The following is a 14,250-nucleotide window of genomic DNA, read 5'->3' on the forward strand; positions in this document are numbered from 1 at the left end:
AGGGCTACGATTCGATTCGATTCGATTACGATTATCGATGCATCTCGATGCATCTTAAATCGATGCATCACTTTTTTCCCCAATACATGATTTATTTTTTTCTCACTTTCTTTTTTCTCACTGTGTGGCTACTTTTAAAATAAAAGTGCATTTGGAATTTCATTGTATTATGATCCAAATAAACAACTGGATGTACTTCCATTATATTTTATTCGATTATAAAAAAATAAAAATCGATTTTTGACATTTGTGAATCGATGCAGAATCGTGCACGTCCGCATCGCGATGCATCTTATAATTGATTATTTTTGACACCCCTACTAGCCGGCTGACCATGTTTACAATTTAAAAACTGTGACAGTTCACACAACTTTAACACGACATGCATGTATTATACATCAAACTCTAATTCTGCTCTCACAATGCAATGTGAGGTATACTTTTTGAGATATTAACGTTTGTTTGGCACATCTAGATAACTGCCCCCGCGTTATGCATTTTTGGGTGGCATGTGACGTCACGCTGATTCGTCCTATAGACACTCTGTAGGTTACTGTAGGTTCCCCACAACTCTTGCAAGCTACTTTTCTCCGGTCTCTGCTAGCATTACGGGTGGTTACTATGGCCGAACAAACTGACTAACATAATAACACTGTTTTGATCTCATCTGCAATTAACACTGATCGCCATAGGTATCCCCCAAGAGAACAAAACTGAAATCTTATGGATTATATATAACTTTAATTTACTTAACCAGGTTTCACCGGCTTCCTGTTGTCAACTAGCTTAGGCCTAAGACCTGAGTTAGCAAAGACGTTATACAACCAACAGCATGAAGCAATAATTATGTTCAAATAAAATAAAGTAATCACAGGACAGTAACATCTCTTGCTATAGTAAAATGGGAGTTAACTTCCTGTCACATGTTGCAGCTCAATCAGAAACCTTTTTGATATTTTTAGATCCACACTCATTCTCACTCTGTCATGGAATTTTAAAAGTCAGACAAATGACTCATCCATGCATTACATCTGTAGTGTGTTACTGTGTGCTGCTCTGCTGTTTAGTTCACTGTACATGATGTGGTTAATGTCTCAATGTTTGTATTACAAACATTAGTGGGTGCGCGACTGCGCGCGCATCACAGGTGTAAAAGCAATTGTAGACTCCTTGACATGTCTGTCTCGGTCTGTCTGACGTGATCTCTGCTCGTTTGAGATGAGCAAGTTCTGCGCAGATTTGACCAGCGCCTTGCTTGCCCCGTTGCATGATGGTTAGAAAAGTTGTCCGACTTGCTCCGCCTGCCCGCCTGCGTGAGCCACGGGACTCTCGTGAGAGCGAGGCGGGCGCAGATTTGGAGCGAGGCGCCGCAGTTGCTCCCCACCAACTGCGCCCGACTGCGGCTGACAGAGGATGACGAGAAATGCATCCAGCTGATTGCCCATTGGTTCAACACAGGTGCATGACAAACCCACAGTGAAGTGTAGAAACTTCAATTTTATGTCACTCTACATTTTACATAAATACCACCTGTAATGCCTACATTAACAATAAAATAAGTAATCTGAAGGGCTGGGTCATTTGAGCAGTGAGTGTGGGTGGCGCTAATGCATGTTTTACTTTATTTCAAACTCAAGCTCTCACTCTAGTGCCATCTCCGCTGCGCACACAGCCACTGGAAGAATGTTATTTTTGCTCCAAAAATGATCTTTATATAAAACCAACCACCCACCAACAGGTGGCGTGGTACTAGCCTGGGTAAACCCATCCCCCACGTGACCTGCTCTCAGACCTGTTCTCAGTCACTATGGTCTGGATTCCCACCATTGTTAAACGATTTCCTGCGGTTGTTGCCCCCCCCCCGATAGACCGCTCCATTACGCAACCGTCATCCAACCAGCTTTGTGCACAGAGCACATGCGCAGTGCAGCAGATTGCGTCATCGCTCTGCGACCTTTGTTGTTAGCAAGCGAGCTAACACTTTTCATTTCAGTACTGCTAGCACGCAAATGGTTACAACCAGCTACAAGAAGAGAGAACATCGCGTGACGGTGGTCAGGGAATGAAAGAGGAACAGGACGTGTCTACACGGACCCAAACCTCGATCCCTGCTGCAGATGGCCGCAGATCTGGAGAGATATTTGTGGCTGTGAAGAACAGTCATCATCTATACAGCTGCTGCCAACCTGATGAGGAAACAGGCGTGCTTGTTATGCTGGACACTGAATGCCAGACTGCAGACTTCATCCTCCAGTGCTGTTCGCCTCAGGACTTGAAGGGCTAACGTTGTACCATGGACTGTATACATTCTGTGCTAATAATGCTAGCATGCTAACATCCTTTTCACACACACACACTGAATATACCGAAATGCTAGATTTGATCATGGACTTAACGCTAATGTTAATCAAAAACGGCCGCAGTCATAACGGTAAGGTGTGTTTGACCTAATTGAAATATTAACGTTAATGCCCTCACATTTCAGCGTGGTTACAGATAAACCTATTTAACGCTAGCTAGCTACAGTAGATTTTTGGAGGCGTTAATGTGAATGTCATGACGTAGTGAGCGTAGTATTATACTGTATATTATACATAATCCAGATGTAACCTAGCTATAGCTAGACGTTAAGAGGTTAGCGTGAATGCGACTGAGACCTGACATTACTGGCTTGATATCATATTCCAGATGCAACCTAGCTAGATAAGCTCCACACGGCTGTATGAGTAGCTACAATCAAATGTATCAAGCCTTGATATCATATTCCAGATCCAACCTAGCTAGCTAGATGTTAAGAGGTAGGAATATACCGAAATGCTAGACTTGATCGTGGACTTAATGTGAATCCAAAACGGCCACACTCATAACGTTAAGGTGTGTTTGACCTAGCTAGAAATATTAACGTTAATGCCCTCACATTTCAGCGTGGTTACAGATAAACCTATTTAACGCTAGCTAGCTACATTACTGGCTTGATATCATATTCCAGATGCAACCTAGCTAGATAAGCTCCACACGGCTGTATGAGTAGCTACAATCAAATGTATCAAGCCGATATCATATTCCAGATCCAACCTAGCTAGCTAGATGTTAAGAGGTAGGAATATACCGAAATGCTAGACTTGATCGTGGACTTAATGTTAATCCAAAACGGCCACACTCATAACGTTAAGGTGTGTTTGACCTAGCTAGAAATATTAACGTTAATGCCCTTACATTTCAGCGTGGTTACAGATAAACCTATTTAACGCTAGCTAGCTACATTACTGGCTTGATATCATATTCCAGATGCAACCTAGCTAGATAAGCTCCACACGGCTGTATGAGTAGCTACAATCAAATGTATCAAGCCGATATCATATTCCAGATCCAACCTAGCTAGCTAGATGTTAAGAGGTAGGAATATACCGAAATGCTAGACTTGATCGTGGACTTAATGTTAATCCAAAACGGCCACACTCATAACGTTAAGGTGTGTTTGACCTAGCTAGAAATATTAACGTTAATGCCCTCACATTTCAGCGTGGTTACAGATAAACCTATTTAACGCTAGCTAATCACAATGCGAAGACATTAGCTGATCACCACAGAGCTGCACAGACAAGTTTATCAGATAATTTCGCCGTAAAATGTGTCCAGGTGATCAGCTCTGAAGCCCCGGCTTGTATGGTCCGCTAAAATCCGATTTCGATATAGGTGTTATTTTGATCAATATTGTATAGCTGGCTAGACAGAGGAGTTTATCTGGAATCAGTGTGACAAGATCCCTGCTGCTAGCTTGTCTGCCTTTCTGTGTCAGAGTATCTAGCTACATTATCTGCATTACATGCTACACCATGCAAATATATTTCGATATAATTCAAACAATTAGCCCACTGTACTACTGGACTGTGTATTGCTGTGAATAAGTTAGATTTGATTGTGTAAAGTGTATCAGCTTTAAATATCCAATATATACAGCATTAAACAAACGACCAGCAGCATTCAAATGTGCAAAAACGTTATATTTATTGAAATGTGGTGATCTCATGTCACATTACATAATGTTATGCCCAAATGGTCTACTGCCCAGAAGCGTCACTTTACATGTTTGGTAGGGAATTATTTTAATTATGTTAAACCAGCGTTTATCTTCCATAATGCATTAAATCATAATCACAATGCTATGAAGACATTAGCTGATCACCACAGAGCAGCACAGACAAGTTTATCAGATAATTTCGCCATAAAATGTGTCCAGGTGATCAGCTCTGAAGCCCTGGCTTGTATGGTCCGCTAAAATCCGATTTCGATAACGCTAGGTGTTATTTTGATCAACAGACCTCAACCTCAACAGCTGTTTTCACTTGAATTTCCTCACGTAGTTGCATAGCCATATAGCTAGCCAGCTAGTAGCTAGCTCGGGAGCTATGCTTTAGAGAGGCCAAATGCTAACGGCTAGGTAGTGCTAAGCCGCTGCAGCTGTTACACGTCATTGACAAAGACGCACTCTCTGATTGGCCGATCACGGCAGGACTGATGTTGGCAGTCACGCCGTCACTCATTGGCTGCGGGGTGGCTGCGGGTCTGCGCGAGTCTTTCAATCGCCCCAGAAATCGATCTGAATGGCCCGTTCGCTAGACGATAGTGACTGGGAACTGAGAGAGCAGGTCACGTGGTGGCTGGGTTTACCTAGGCTAGCGTGGTACCCCCCTGGGCTGAGGCGGCCACCCTCATTCCTTACCCACGTGACTACGTCACGTCCGCCAGACCAGGGGAGGCCACTCCTTCGTTTCTTCCAGTTCGCTAGAGGACGTGTTTATTGGAGCTCCGTGTTAACTCATAGTTTGCACTCTTAAGCTAGGCTAATTCCGTCTTATTTGCCCACCTTAAGAAGGTTTGTGTGGACGAGATTCTTCAGGCTTCGGGGACCCGATCCTGCATCTCTTCACCAGCGGCGACGGACAAGCTCATCATAAGCTAAGAGCATTTTGCTTATTGAGTGGTTAACACCTGTTGCTACCGCCGTGTAGCGTGCTCCGTCCACCCCGGCCGGGGTGACGATAGAGAAAAGGGCAATTTGAGAGCTAACTCGAGTGGTTCCCGCTCTCAGTTATTGAATAGATAGCTAGCTTGCATCCGTGCGGATAGCGTCTATCTTGTATTACCACATTACAATAAGCTACCGCCGTGTAGCTGCATTCTCCCCGGAGGGGCTGACGTTCGTCTGGGAGTGTAACCCAAGGGTGCCGCTCTCAGTCATGAATAGATAGCTAGCTTGCATCCGTGCAAACAGTATCTTCTTTGTATGCTAGCATATTAGGCGCAGGCTACCGCCATGTAGAGTGCTTACGTTCACTCCGGCTGTAGTAACGTTAGAGAGAGTAGTAGCTCAAGAGCTGTGCTCTCAAGTTTTAGCTAGATAGCTCGCTCGCACCTGTGCGGCTAGCATCTGACCATATTGTGCGTTAGCACTTCTGCTACCCTTTTACCGTTGCACACGCAGGTTCGCTAGCCTCAGGGCGGCTTACTGCATAGCTTCATACAGTAAAACCTCCGCTAAACCTGGTACAGCCTGCGAGTGCTTGCTACGAGTTAGCTTCTTAACTCGTGCAATGAGCCAGGCGGCTGCCATGAAGAAGGGAGGGACAGCCAGATAGCTGTGTGTTCTGCCTAGGGCACGAGCACGCTGCAGAGGCGCTGCTGAAAGCGAAGTTCTGCAGCATCTGTGCGGGCTTTAACCTGGCGGAGTTGCGACACAGAGCTTCGCTCTTTGTCGAGGAGGACATGCTGCCCAGCGGTGCGCCCCCCGAGGGGTGTGCATCCGCGGGGTCCGACCGCCCGGTCGGGGGTGAAGCACCTGCTGCTCAGGGTCCCCAGGACCAGTCTGAGCAGCAGGATTTTAGTTGGGGCGATGAGCCCATGCATCCGATTTTGGAGCAGGGCGGGCTCCAGCCCTACGACCCCTTGGTCGATAACCCCCAGGAGGACAACCCCCAAGGGGAGATGTCCACTGCTGCGGAGGGGGCTCGCTCAGAGATGAGCATTAACAAGCCCTACTAAAAGCAGTTCCACGGGGTGATGTCGAGGGCCGCGGCGAAGCTGGGCATCACCTGGACTGAACCACCCCAGCCCCCTGCATCAGTACTGCACGGGTGCTTTTTTCAGGCACGCCAGGCACCCCGCCCGCGACGCCGAATGCCCGTCTGTGTGGATGTGGTCCGCGCGGTGCAGGCGGGATGGGAAAAGCTTCAGGAGGCCAAGCCGCTATGTGCGGGCATGGCTCCGTGGTCGGCGGTCGAGGGCGAGGAGAAGCTCGCGTTCTCCACGCTGCCCCCCCCTCGAGGAGCTGGTGGCATCCCACCTGGCCTCCAACGCCGGCAGACCCACGCTGCCTTCCAAGGCGTGCCAGCTGACGGCCAGACTGGCTGAAAAGGCGTATTTGGCGGCGGGGCAGTCCGCCACCATTACGAATAACCTTGCCATCCTGCAGGGTTATCAGGCTGTGCTCCTATGGGAGATGCAGGGTGACGCCGCTCCTGAGTTGTTCACGGAGCTCAGGATGGCAACCAACTATGCCTTGCGCATGGTCGACTGCCTGGCGCAGAACAGCGGGAACCTGTGGTTGAACCTCACTCAGCTCTCCGAGCAGGAGAAGAGGAGGCTACTGGGGGCGAAGATCTCTCCGGAGGGCCTATTCGGTCCTTCTGTGGAGGATTTGGCCCAGCGGTTGGAGAGGCAGTAGCGAGACTCCGCTGCGGTCAGATCCCTCTTGCCACGGTGGTAACGAGGGGACCGCCGCCGGTTTCAGGCGGCAGGGCGTGCCACCCCACGCCCGCGGGTGCGGGCCCCAAGCCAGGTTCGTGCGCCTTCGATGGCGACAACCCACCCGGCCGCAGTGGGCCCATCCTGGGTCCCACGGCAGGCCAGGGTACACGGCTCTCGCCCTCAGCATGGACGAGGTGGTGCGCGGGCGGCGGGTGACCAGCGCTCAACTTCGGTCCGGAGCTCAGCAGGGACCTGCCCAGTCCGCCACTCGCCAGCGCTATGCGCCCGGCGGGGGGGCGGCGGTGTCAGTAGTCGGGGTTTGCGTAAGGGATTTTCCCCCGGCATGCATAGCTTCTACGGAGCTGACCATGCGGCAGGGGGGCGTAGCCTCTCACGTCCTGCTCCCCGCATTTTCTGCCCCCGTCAGGGCACCGGATCAGGTCCCGGTGCCCAACAATATACTCATGAGACCAGAGGGGCGGTTTCCGCTCCTTTTGGCCACAAGAGACCATCTTTGTCCAACAGGCTCAACGCCTGGGAGCTTCAATGTTCCCCGACCCCATGGTTACGGCGCACCCTCCAGAAGGGATACGCTCTCCAGTTTGCCAGGCCTCCACCCACGTTCGATGGGATCCCCGATTCGGCCGTGGAGGGGGGGGTCCATGGACATACTCCACAAGGAGGTTACTTCGCTCCTCGCCAAGGGGGCGATTCGCTCGGTTCCCAAGGCAGAGGTGCGCTTGGGTTTCTACCACAGGTACTTTGTCGTGCCCAAGAAGGACGGCTCCATGCGTCCAATTCTGGACCTTCGGCGTCTCAACAAGACGCTGAGGAAGTTCCCGTTCCGAATGCTCTCTTTCCCCCGCCTGTTCAACGCGTTGAGGCCGGGGGATTTCTTTACTTCCGTGGATCTGAAAGATGTGTTCTTCCATGTCCCCGTGGTTCAGAGACACAGAAAATACCTGAGGTTCTCTTTCCTGGGAAAGGCTTACGAGTTCTGTGTCCTGCCGTTCGGCATGTCTTTGAGCCCACGAACCTTCACGGTGTGCGTGGAGACAGCCTTGGCTCCCCTCCGCGCGAGTGGGATTTGCGTCTTCCTCTATCTCGACGACGCTCTCATAGTGGCGGACTCGAGGGTCCATGCCACGGAACATACCAAGGTGGTGACCGATCACCTGCAGACCTTAGGGTTTTTGGTGAACTGGCAGAAGAGTTGCTCGTCCCAGCGCAGGTGGCGACCTTCCTGGGGCTCGAACTGGACTCCCGGGCCATGCTGGCCCCCCTTTCGCCAGAGCGACAGGCTCGCACAGTGCGGACGGCAAAGACGCTAGGTCTGTGTCCCTCCGTGTCAGTGCATCAGTGTACAGTCATGCTGGGGCTAATGGCCCCAGCAGTGCATGTGCTCCCACTGGGGAGACTGCACATGCGCCCGTTCCAGATCTGGTTTCTCAGGCATCGCCTGGACTCGGCCAGGGACTGTCATCGCAGGGTTCCTCTGACGTGTCCGGCCCGGTGGGCGCTGGCCATATGGGTGGACCCCCGTTAGCTCTCGAGCGGCACTCGGTTGAGCCCTGTCCCGCTCAGGTTGGTTATTGGCTCATACATGGACGCCATGTTCTGATCCGCTCGGACAATACTGCGGCGATCGCCCCCCTGAACAAGCAGGGCGGTGTGCGGTCGGAGGAGCTGAACCGGTTAGCGACGGAGATTCTCCTGTGGGCGTATCCCCGTTTCCTTTCATTGTCAGCGGTTCATCTGCCAGGGTGGCTGAATTTCAGGGTCAACCTGCTGTCTTGGGGCAATCCCCGTCAGACGGAGTGGTGCCTCCACCCTCAGGTGGTGGAACAGATTTGGGCCAGGTTCGGCCGCGCCCGCGTCGATCTCTTCGCATCGCGGCGCGCGACGCACTGCCCAGTGCCCACTGTGGTTCTCGATCCAAGAGGACAGCCCCCCGTTGGGTCACGACGCGCTGGCGCACGCATGGCCACGGGACTGGCTCTATGCGTTTCCCCCGATCCCCCTGATCCGACAGGTGTTGGACAGGGTGAGGGAACAGCGCCTTCAGCTCATTTTAGTGGCCCCCTTTTGGCCCAAGCAGATATGGTTTGCGGACCTGATCTCCTTGGCGCAAGGTCTGCCCTGGGCGCTGCCGGTGCGGGCGGATCTTCTATCCCAGGCGGAAGGGGAGGTGCTCCACCCCTCCCCCAGCAGGTGGAAGCTAGCAGTCTGGCTCCTGAACGGGACCATTTGCTAGCCCAGAGCTTGCCCGATAATGTGGTGTGCACTATTCAGAGTGCTAGGGCTGCTTCGACCCACTCTCAGTACACGTACAAGTGGCGGGTCTTTTCGCGTTGGTGCACGGACAAGGGCGTGGATCCAGTGAACTGTGGTGTGCGACCAGTTCTCTGTTTCCTTCAGTCCCCGCAGACGCTTAAGGTGTACGTAGCTGCGATTTCTGCTTGCCACATGGGAATTGAGGGGAGCCCATGGGGGCGCTCCCTCTGGTCTCGCGCTTCATGAAGGGAGTGCGTAGGTTTCGCCCGCCGTCGCGGTGCTTCTTTCCCAAATGGGACTTGGTTACGGTGCTGGACGAGCCCTTGGACTCCGCCGATCTGAAATTTCTCTCTTTGAAGGCCGCGCTGCTGCTGGCCTTGTCGTCAGGAAAGAGGGTTGGTGACCTGATTGCCCTCTCGGTGCAGCAGGCCTGTATGGTTTTCGGGGATGATGGGCGCAGGGTTACGTTGCGACCTAACCCGGCTTATCAACCTAAGAATATTAATGCCAGCTTTAGGTCTATGGTCATAGACTTGTCAGCATTCTGTCCCCCGCCGTTCAGTTCGGGCGAGGAGAGACGTTTGCACATGCTGTGCCCCGTAAGGGCGCTCTCGGCCTATGTGGCCAGGACGCGTTCATTACGCACTACAAACCAGTTGTTGGTCTGTTTCGGGCAGAGCGCCCAGGGCAGACCCCTTTCCAAGGATCGCTTATCACACTGGATAGTGGAGGCGATTGCTTTGGCATACTCTGCCGTGGGTAAGGTAACCCCGGAGGGTATCAAGGTGCATTCTACGCGGGGCGTGGCGACGTCTTCCGCGTTGTTGCGTGGTGTATCGGTGGAGGACATGTGCGCTGCGGCCTCCTGGTCCTCTCATCACACGTTTGTTAGATACTACAGCCTTGACGTGTCCAGTTCGCGTTTCGCGCATGCGGTACTGTCAGTGGCAAGAAGGTAGTATCGTTGCCGCTCTAAATGCCACACGGTTGGGCATGGGCGTTTCGCCATGCGGCCGTGGTTCACCGATGCCTCTCGGGTCGCTCTGAGGAGTGCTCCCGGCAGCAAGGGCGGTTGAATTTGGCACTAGAGTGAGAGCTTGAGTTCGAAACGAAGTAAAACGTTAGGGTTGTGCTACAACCCGGGTTTTACGAGTGAGAACGAGAGCTCTCCCTACCCAGCCTTGCTGCGTCGATGCGTCGTTGGATGTGTCGTTCTCAGCGAGCTGAAAGAAGGAGTGGCCTCCCCTGGTCTGGCGGACGTGACGTAGTCACGTGGGTAAGGAATGAGGGTGGCCGCCTCAGCCCAGGGGGGTACCACGCCACCTGTTGGTGGGTGGTTGGTTTTATATAAAGATCATTTTTGGACCAAAAATAACATTCTTCCAGTGGCTTCGTGCGCAGCAGAGATGGCACTAGAGTGAGAGCTCTCGTTCTCACTTGTAAAACCCGGGTTGTAGCACAACCCTAACGTTTTAATTTGTTTACAAACCGATGTTAAACAAAACTGTAGAAGAAGAAAAGCAGCAATGAGTGTGCCGTCAGGGTTGTTCGACTTGTTGACGCCTCACCTGACTGTGCTCGGCTGCTCTCGTCTGCTTTCCAGGTGAGGCAGCAGTCAACTCACCGAGTGTGTGGAGCTACAGTCTATGGTGTGGAGCGGCTTTCTACCCCGGTGATGCGCGTGCATCTATGTGATGACGTTGCACAGAAACCCGTCTATCCACCTTATTTTTGAATGCCCCACTGTAAAAATAATTATGGGTACAAGGTCCGGTTTAACGTGACTTATTGTTGCTGCTTGCCATTTCCTTTGTTATACTCTTTGGCTGCAGACCCGAATTATAAACCGGAAACCGGAGTACGTTATAAACGTTCTAAATATAGTCACGTTATAAACAACTAACCAACGCTGGGGGTCCGTATGGAAACAGTGTTACTCGAAATGGCTAAAATCAATTTGGTCATTCAGTGGCGTTTTACTGCCATGTAAAGTAACTAACGCTAGCTGCTAGCATTAGCCACAGTAGCCAACTACCCATAATGCATTACGTTATCCCAGCACCCGAACGGCATTTAACACATTCACTGCCAGCCATTTTTTTTTTTACTGTAGGTAGCTTCTGCCAGAGGGTTTTTTTGAGGATTCTGGCTCATATTTCAAGACCCGAGGATTCTTTTCTGCTAAGATTTTGTGAACACAAAATATCTCAAAACAACTAATAGAATGTGTGCTTTCTCTGTCTAAAATAGTTAGTTTGTAGAGTTAGTAGTTATGTAGGCATTAGCACTTGAATACAGCATGGTTTCAGCGTCTGAAAATTTAAGCTGAGATAAATAGCTTTTTGTGAAATTCGATAGAACAGTCACTTTAACCATTCATTTTTGGCATCAGTAAGACGTCAGACATCTAAACAATAGTTTTGAACAGTAATTTCCTCCATAACAGCAGGAAACACCCCTCTACTTCAAACTCCTCCCTCCGTGTGTGTTCTTCTTGGCTGCAGCGGGCGTGTCACAAGCGAGTTGCTGCTGCTGCTGCTCCTGTCTGCTGGCGGCCGCTGGGCAAGTCTGGATGGGCTCGCTCGTTTCTTGGGCTTTCGGTTGAGAAACCCCAAGAAACGGGGTTTCTTTTGCGATTCTGGTCTTATTTATGCTGCGTGTTTCAAAATGTGTTGCACCCATAATCTATTATGCAAATTTGCAATTCCCCACCGCCAGCAATCAGCGCGAAAGCGAAAGCGTTTTCGCCAATCCATTTTACTGTATGAGAATAGTTTCATCGCGCGTTCCCCTGCAGTTTTGGCTCAGCTTTTTCTAGAATGGAGAGCACTGTCGCCACTTAGTGGGTCGGTGGAATGGGTTGTACACGTTCGGTGGCTCCAATAATTTTATAGGAGACGTGGGGGGCGTTGATCAACGTCCCACCGTCAATTTTTTTTTTGTTTTTTTTAAGCCGAGATATCTCGTCATTGGCAGTCAACCGTTGGATTTTGTAAGCCGAGATATCTCGTCAATGGCAGTGTACGTGTTAATGCATAAAATAAAGCTGAAAACGAAAACCAGATTTCTAAATAGCCGTTATTTATCGTTATTTGATCAACTGAGCACACAAGAGTAATCTAAATGGTTACTTTGATCGTCTACATTTTTTTCTAAACTTATAAATGTGACATATTAACCCTTACGGCTGTAGAGCAGAATGGCTCTGCTGTAAAACCCTCATAGACATTTTTTTTTGTCAAGTTAAAACCATCTATTACACCGGAAGCACCCATAGGCATCATGGCAGCGAGAAATAAGGTGGATAGGCTCTGTCGACTGCACCCAAGGACAGCCTACCGCCTGGCATTGACCAGGCAAACATGTCCGCCAAAATGCCTTGGAAAAACCGTGCTTTAACAAACTGATTTATTTAGTGTGTTTTTACTAGTTTTCATTACCGAGAGCGTGTTTTAGAGAATTAGGAGACCTCGGCTCGTACTATCTCATTAAAAACCTTGTGAATGAGCAACACTAACAGAATCATAACCTACAACAAACGGGCACCACCTTACCTCAAAACAGGCTGAGCGAACAAGCCACAGTGTGCACAAGCACCGTCCGCAAAACTCCATTGGGGAAACTTATTTTTAACTACAAGGCGTTAGATATAATCTGCAATAACATTTATCTTCCAAAACGAAATAAATCATGCCACGGAGGCATTAGCTAATCACCACAGAGCTGCACGAATCAGTTAATTTGCTCGTTTTCTCCCCAGTATGACAGAGCAAGCGCTCCGAGTATGAACACCTCCGCCCGAGCGTGGAGTGCATTCCCGGTTTGCAGAGCTCTGCTGCTCAGAGCCTGGCTTCTGTCAGCTGAGGTGACTGACTCGTCCTTGTTCTTCAGATCTCCAAAAACGAAAATCAGATTTCTAAATAGGCGTTATTTTGATAAACTGAGCACGTACATAAGGGTAATCTAAATGGTTACTTTGACCGTCTCCATTTTTTTCTAAACTTATAAAAGTGACATATTAACCCTTAACGGCTGTAGAGCAGAACGGCTCTGCTGTAAAACCCTCATAGACGGTTTTCACAGAATGGTCACTCCTCCACCTTGTGTCTTTTTTCTTCTTCTGTAAAACACTGCAACAGGAAGTGAGCTAGGGTTCAATTTAGAAGAATGTTTTTGTTGTCAAGTTAAAACCGTCTATAGGGCAGGCGAGGCCACGCAAAGCCGAGCTGCGTATGCGAGCTGCAGGGCGGGTGAGGCCGCGAGCCTGCAGATGCCTATACCTGTAAAATCATCATCATCATCATCATCATCAAAATGGGAGCTAGGGCTCTGTCTGTTTCTCTGCCCCCACTGTGATTGTCCCACTGTGATGTCATAAATCCCACTGTGACATCATCAGTGATGTCATAAATCCCACTGTGACATCATCAGTGATGTCATAAATCCCTCATAAATGCCACTGATGAAATCCCACTGTGATGTCATCAGTGATGTCATAAATCCCCCTGTGACATCATCAGTGATGTCATAAATCCCCCTGTGACATCATCAGTGATGTCATAAATCTGACGTCATCAGTGATGCTGGTCTCATTGGCCACACAGCAGCCGAGCTGGGTAGTAGTAGTGGGCGAGCGTAGGAATCGAAATTCAAATAAGACACTACTAAAGGGCTCATTATGCTTTCCGCATCAGTGAGGAACAGGAGTGTCTGTGCGGAAAAGTGACATCAAATCAGCAGACACGCCCCTCCGCAAGGCTCCGTGCGGACGGTTTTCGCCTGGCCGTGCGCACCCCGAATTTTGTAACTGCGCGGACGTGGACGCGGACGCGGCTGGGCGGACAAAGTGGAGTTTTCAAGAATTCAAGACTCGCGCTCAATTCCGCGAGCAGAAACCTGCACAGAGTATAAAAGCTCCACACGTTTCCTCGTCAGGATTCCGTGTCTCTCATTTCCGTGCGGCCGGCCAAAGCGTCAAGCATAATCCAGGCTTAACTCAACCCAAACCTGACCTCCAAATTCATCATCATCAGCAACATGTCCTGCACATGTTGCACATAATTAAACTAAATAAACAACTTAACTACAATGTCACTAACATTTTTGCTGCATCTTGACATTGAATGAAACAATAAAGGCTTGTTTGAGATGACTGGCTCGCCTGGAAAGCAGGTGAGAGCAGCCGAGTGCAATCAGAGTGCCCAATCAGAGGCAGAGAAGGGCGGGTCA

The 14,250-nt window shown here is 50.0% G+C and overlaps 3 protein-coding genes and 1 long non-coding RNA gene across 4 annotated transcripts in view; all 4 read left to right on the forward strand.

The window, feature by feature from the left end:
• The window catches only part of LOC310785519 (class I histocompatibility antigen, F10 alpha chain-like), a 370,829-nt gene that overhangs the window by 249,289 nt on the left and 107,290 nt on the right, over positions 1-14,250 (forward strand). The window lies entirely within an intron of this gene.
• LOC310785523 (popy class I histocompatibility antigen, alpha chain E-like) overlaps positions 1-14,250 on the forward strand; it is a 201,396-nt gene that overhangs the window by 94,186 nt on the left and 92,960 nt on the right. The gene's annotated exons all lie outside the window — the stretch shown is intronic.
• LOC310785517 (patr class I histocompatibility antigen, alpha chain E-like) overlaps positions 1-14,250 on the forward strand; it is a 358,851-nt gene that overhangs the window by 60,728 nt on the left and 283,873 nt on the right. The window lies entirely within an intron of this gene.
• The window catches only part of LOC310785527, a 32,954-nt gene that overhangs the window by 827 nt on the left and 17,877 nt on the right, over positions 1-14,250 (forward strand). The window lies entirely within an intron of this gene.

Source organism: Poromitra crassiceps, assembly GCF_964638095.1.
Source record: "Poromitra crassiceps genome assembly, chromosome: 11".
Taxonomy (NCBI): domain Eukaryota; kingdom Metazoa; phylum Chordata; class Actinopteri; order Beryciformes; family Melamphaidae; genus Poromitra; species Poromitra crassiceps.